The sequence below is a fragment of the Bos indicus x Bos taurus genome, chromosome 13, assembly GCF_003369695.1.
Source record: "Bos indicus x Bos taurus breed Angus x Brahman F1 hybrid chromosome 13, Bos_hybrid_MaternalHap_v2.0, whole genome shotgun sequence".
NCBI lineage: Eukaryota > Metazoa > Chordata > Mammalia > Artiodactyla > Bovidae > Bos > Bos indicus x Bos taurus.
Window position 1 is genome coordinate 78,385,199 of NC_040088.1, and position 6,000 is coordinate 78,391,198.

A 6,000-nucleotide genomic window follows, 5' to 3' on the forward strand; every position below is an offset into this window, starting at 1 on the left:
CCTTTTCCTATTTGGAACCAGTCTATTGTTCCATGTCCAGTTCTAACTGTTGCTTCCTGACCTGCATACAGGTTTCTCAAGAGGCAGGTCAGGTGGTCTGGTATTCCCATCTCTTTCAGAATTTTTTTGTTAGAGTTTCACATATTAAATTTTGACCATTTGGGTGATGACGGTGGTGAGAGGGAGGGGTGCCAAGAAAGAAAATAGTCTCTGCTCCGTAATTCATTGTAGGCCAGTGTAGACGCTAGATCCTTTAGCAACAGGTGTTTTGTGGGTAACTGAAGAAAATAACTTACACCAAAGTAGGGACTTATATAAATGCTTCTGTGAAAGCCTTGATTGAGATGAGCTGGGAATATTTCTTTTTTTTAATTTATTTTTTAATTGGAAGAAAAAGGATTTACACTGTTGTATTGCTTTCTTCTGTATTACAATGTGAATCAGTCATAATTATATATAGAGATGGAAAAATTTCTATTCTCAAATTTTTCAAGTTTTCTTTCCCAGCCTTCTTGTGGAGCTGGGAGCCAGCTCGCAGTAGTGGAAGGTCTTGGTCAAGGATTAATAAATGGAGACTGTGAAGCTATCCTGAGTGCCTTCTTGTGGTTTGAAGATACAAAAGGAAGGATACCAGTGTTAATGTGTATGTCACTGCAATTATATATTAATGTATAATTAATCTGGTAAAGGTGACTGCTTTTAACTCAGTTGTTCCTTAAAAAGCCATACGAGCAGCATGCGTGCCTGTTAAGTCTCTTCAGTCATGTCTGACTCTTTACGACCTAAAGGACTGTAGCACACCAGGCTTTTCTGTCTATGGAATTCTCAAGAATTCTGGAGTGGATTGTCATGCCCTTCTTCAGGGGATCTTCCCCACCCAGGGATTGAATCCAGGTCTCTTATGTATCCTACATTGGCAGGTGGGTTCTTTACCAGTGGTGCCACCTGGGAAGCCCATGAGCAATGTGGGAACATCCTACCTTAATGGCAGTCTTAGAGAAACGTTATGATTTGCCAAATTCAGGAAGCTAGTCAGAGAACACAGTGGGGACTCCAGCTCTCTGTGCAAGACTGGAGCCCTAGTTCTTTCTCCTTCATTCCCCCACAGTACAGATGCCAGTCGATCACTGCTCCATCTACTTTGATTCTAAGAATATTATTATTTGCATTATACTCAGAACACTAATCCAAGGAGCAAGGTGAATCCATTGTTGCTGGAGACCCTTCTAATTCTAGCTCTTACGAGAGTCACCAAGTAAAGATACCAAGTTTGAAATACTAAAGGTAAAAAATTAAAGCCCATCCCAGCCCCGGTTTCCTTAACTGTAAAATTGGAATAATAGCACCTAACAGGGTATGTTTGGGATATACGAAAAATGTGTTACACAACAGGTATTCTTGTTTATTTGTTGTGGTAATTAATAGGCTATTTAATTGAAAGAACTGGGCAGACTGTAAACAGATATATAAGCATAAAAATATTATTATATAGAATTAGGGGAAAAGTTACTGAGTATAGTGGACCAAATGGTGCCTCCTCCCTTAAAAGACATGTCAGCCCCTCCATGGAATCTGTGAATGTTTCCTTATTTGGAACAAAGGCCTTTGCAGACTTCATTAAGTTAAGGACCTTGAGATAATCCCGGCTTATTTGGGTGGACTCCAAATTCAGTGAAAAGTGTCTTTGTAAGAGACGTACGGAAGAGAAGATGGACACAGAGAAGGTGACATGCTAACAGAAGCAGAGTGGTGTGGCCAGAAGCCAAGAAAGCTGTGGATTGCCAGAAGCATGCAACACTGGAAAAGACAAGGATGGATTCTTCCCTGGAGCCTCCAGAGAGAGTATGGCTTCGGCAATGCTTTGATTTTGGACTTCAGGTCTCCAGGATTATGAGAGAACACATTGCTGTTGTTGTAGGCCATCCAGTCTGTGGTAGTTCATCACAGCAGCCACAGAAAGCAAATGGTGAAAGGAGTTGACAGCAATTGCTTCCTTCTCACAGAATGAAGAGCTGGCACCCAGACAAATATTTGAAGTCGGTGAAATTTGTCTTTGGTGCATTTCCATCTTTCTAGGTATGGTGAGATGAGATTTCTTTTCAACTCTCTCCAGGCCCATGTTTTCTATCAGCACCTATTTATATATTTCAGACATCTGTTACATCTCTTTGTCCCATCAAAAATCACTCTGCCATGTCCCAGTTTCTAAGCAGAAGAAAAGGGCTGGACAGGTCAGCGATCATGTACACCACACCTACAGCTCTGCCTGAGGCTGGTGTCCTGGAAGCAGAGCCTCTGACAGGGATTTTGTTTAAGTGATTTACTGAAAGAATAATCTCAGAAGAAAGGAGGTGGGGGAGTAAAACAGGGCTAGAAAAGAAGATAAACATAAGATGTAGGTTTAAGGGAAGCCTAACTTTGCCCTGATTCTACTCGTAATAAATGGCACAAGTGTTTTTGCTTTTGTGTTTAATAGACTTTATTTTTTTAGAGCAGTTCTAGGTTTACACCAAAATTAAGCAGAAACTAGATATTACTTCGGAGAAGGCAATGGCACCCCACTCCAGTACTCTCGCCTGGAAAATCCCGTGGACAGAGGAGCCTGGTGGGCTACAGTCCATGGGGTCGCTAGGAGTCGGACATAACTGAGCAACTTTACTTTCACTTTTCACTTTCATGCATTGGAGAAGGAAATGGCAACCCACTCCAGTGTTCTTGCCTGGAGAATCCCAGGGATGGCGGAGCCTGGTGGGCTGCCGTCTATGGGGTCGCACAGAGTCAGACACGACTGAAGTGACTTAGCAGCAGTAGCAGCAGACATTACTTTGCCAACAAAGGTCCATCTAGTCAAGGCTATGGTTTTTCCAGTGGTCATGTATGGATGTAAGAGTTGGACTGTGAAGAAAGCTGAGCACCGAAAAATTGATGCTTTTGACCTGTGGTGTTGGAAAAGACTCTTGAGAGTCCCTTGGACTGCAAGGAGATCCAACCAGTCCATTCTAAAGGAGATCAACCCTGGGTGTTCTTTGGAAGGAATGATGCTAAAGCTGAAACTCCAGTACTTTGGCCACCTCATGTGAAGAGTTGACTCATTGGAAAAGACTCTGATGCTGGCAGGGATTGGGGGCAGGAGGAAAAGGGGATGACAGAGGATGAGATGGCTGGATGGCATCACCAACTCGATGGACGTGAGTTTGAGTGAACTCCGGGAGATGGTGATGGACAGGGAGGCCTGGCGTGCTTCGATTCATGAGGTCACAAAGAATTGGTCACGACTGAGCGACTGAACTGAACTGAACTGACTGACAGAGAGTTACTATATAATCCCTACACCCAAACACATACAACCTCCCCCACTATCAACATCCTATTTCACAAATGACTCTTGTTGGCCTACAGTGCTGGCGTTGACCACAAAAAAAGAGAAGGATTCGAAATTTATAAAAGAGAGAAAATCTGCAGAGGTTGGTAATAAATTACCTGCATAGTAAGAAAGAGGTAGGTTTTCAGAATAAATTCCTAGGTTTCTGGCTTGTTTGATGGGAAGGATGGCAATATCTTTCTCTGAGATAGAAAACTTGGAAGGAAGACTAGCTTGGGTTGCAAGCTTGAGGGATCAGCATGGCTCATAGATTTAGTCTTGGTCATGTTGACTCTGAGGGGTCTGTAACTGAGATGACTGAGGTAGGCCTTAGAGGCCTTGGTGAAAGATTAAATTTAGTGCCACATCTGTATATAGATGCTTTCTGAAACCTGGGATATGGTTGGAAATGCAGAGAGATAATAGCAAGTGCTGTCTTCAGAAATGCCAATGCTTAATGGTCTTTGCCTGATACAGATCCTGCAAATGAGACAGAAATGGAGAGAGAGGAATAAGGAGGAGATCCAGGAAATCCTGATATCATGGAGTTAAAAGTACTGAGGTGTCAGAAAGAAGGACGTGTTTGACTCTAATGCTCATGAAGAGTCAAATAAGATGAGCTCTGAAATATGTCCACTAGATTTACAGACATGGAGGTGGGTGAATGATAGAGAGAGAAGACAGATTGAATTAGACTGAGTAGTAGGGCAAGCAAAGAGAAATGAATAGAGAAAATTCTTTTGAAGGGTTTTAGTGGAGAAGGAAATGGCAACCCACTCCAGTGTTCTTGCCTGGAGAATCCCAGTGACTGGGGAGTCTGGTGGGCTGCCATCTATGGGGTCGCACAGAGTCGGACACGACTGAAGCAACTTAGCAGCAGCAGCAGCAGTGTAAAAGAGTTTAGGGGAAACGGATTAACAGCAAATGATTCTGACCACCAGCCAAGTGCAAGATCTCAATTCAGTATTGTTGAGGGCTTAAAATTTAAGATAGCATCTGGTCCTAAAAATAATGCAATTTAGTATTGAACATAAGACATATATCCTTGATGAGAATATAGAAAGAATTCATGAAGAGATGGAAGAGAATATTTACTAACCCTTTATACCATTTCAGCGATATCATTTTTAAATACAAATAACCCTGTGGATGAGGTATTTGATATATCTCTACTATAGAAGGGATACATATTTGATGCAAATAATTTTGAAAATCTAGGTAAGGAAATGGAAAAAAAAATACCTCCTACACAGATATAAACATATTTTGATTTTTTTTTTTCAAAAATAAACGCAGAGAATGTAAGTTGTTTTCACAATGCCACTCAACTGTAAGCTGAGAAATCAGGATTTGAATGTTATTCTGTCTGATTTAAAAATTTCTATTTTCTCCTCTAACCATACTCCTGATAGATGCATTTGTAAGTATAAGAATACTTACTTGACAAATTGTATAAATTAGACATTCCTAAGAGAGGAAAATTTCAGGTGAGATGTATCAGATATGTTTTACATAGCAATTGGAGTTTGAGCTGGGTCTTAAAAGACAAATGGGATTTATATTGATGTCAGCAAACTATAGCCCTCAGGCCAAATTCAACCCACCTCCCATTTCTGTATGGTCTATTAGCTAATAATGGTTTTTACATTCTTAAATGTAGAATGTAAACAAGACTATTAACCTTTCAGCAAGAACAGTTGCTGCATTTAGCCTCTTGGTTCATGAGGCCTAAAATATTTATTATTTTACCATTTACAGAAAAACTTTGTTGACCTCTGATTTAGAGAAATACGTGAAAAATGGGGTCCCAGATAAGGACACAGCCATGAACTTCTCTACAGGAAGAAAGCATGATGGATATTTCTGAAATGTCCAGGATATGCCTGTGAGGACCTGTCTACTGTGGTCAAGTTCTCAGATGCCTTCAGTACCAGGCAAAGAAGTTTGATCCACATTTTGCCACAGAAATATTTGTATAATTATCTCCCTAACTATATTTTGAGGTTCTCCTGGGCAACAATCATGTTTATCTTACCTGAGGGCCCTCCAAGAGTCTCAGACTGGGCTGGACACAGATACCAAGCTTAATCAATGTTAGTGGATAAATAACCTCTTTGAGGTAGGCAGCTGGTTAATACCAAGATTTTTTTTTTTTTTTTTAATGGGAGTATAGTTGCTTTACAATGTTGTATTATTTTCTGCTGAACAGTACAGTGAATCAGCTATATGTATACATACAGCCCCTCTTTTCTGGATTTCCTTCCCATTTAGGGCACTGCAGCACATTGAGTAGGGTTCCCTGTGCTGTACACAGGTTCTGGTTAGTTACCTATTTTACACATAGTGACGTATATCTGTCAATCCCAATCTTCCAGCTCATCCCAAACTTTTAATCATCACTGGAGTTAACTCTGAGTCGTTTCCTCTCTTCCCGTTCCATGAGAAGACCCACTGCTCATGAATACATAGACAGTCACCACATTCCCTAAATACAGCACCAGAGGAACAACAAAATGCATCTTTGCAAAAAATGAAAGAGGAACCAAGGAAAGCAAAACTTCCCAGCAAATTCGTGTGCCTGACATGCATCTAACTGCTGTATTGACAAGAGAAAAGACTGGCCCATTCGAGTGTGCAAG

The 6,000-nt window shown here is 41.0% G+C and overlaps 1 long non-coding RNA gene across 1 annotated transcript in view; it reads left to right on the forward strand.

The window, feature by feature from the left end:
* LOC113903721 overlaps window positions 1–5,541 on the forward strand; it is a 244,656-nt gene extending 239,115 nt beyond the window's left edge. Inside the window, exon 3 of the long non-coding RNA XR_003514276.1 lies at window positions 5,120–5,541. This is a non-coding gene — a long non-coding RNA (uncharacterized LOC113903721). The remainder of the gene's footprint in view (window positions 1–5,119) is intronic.
* The last annotated feature ends 459 nt before the right edge of the window (window positions 5,542–6,000 follow it).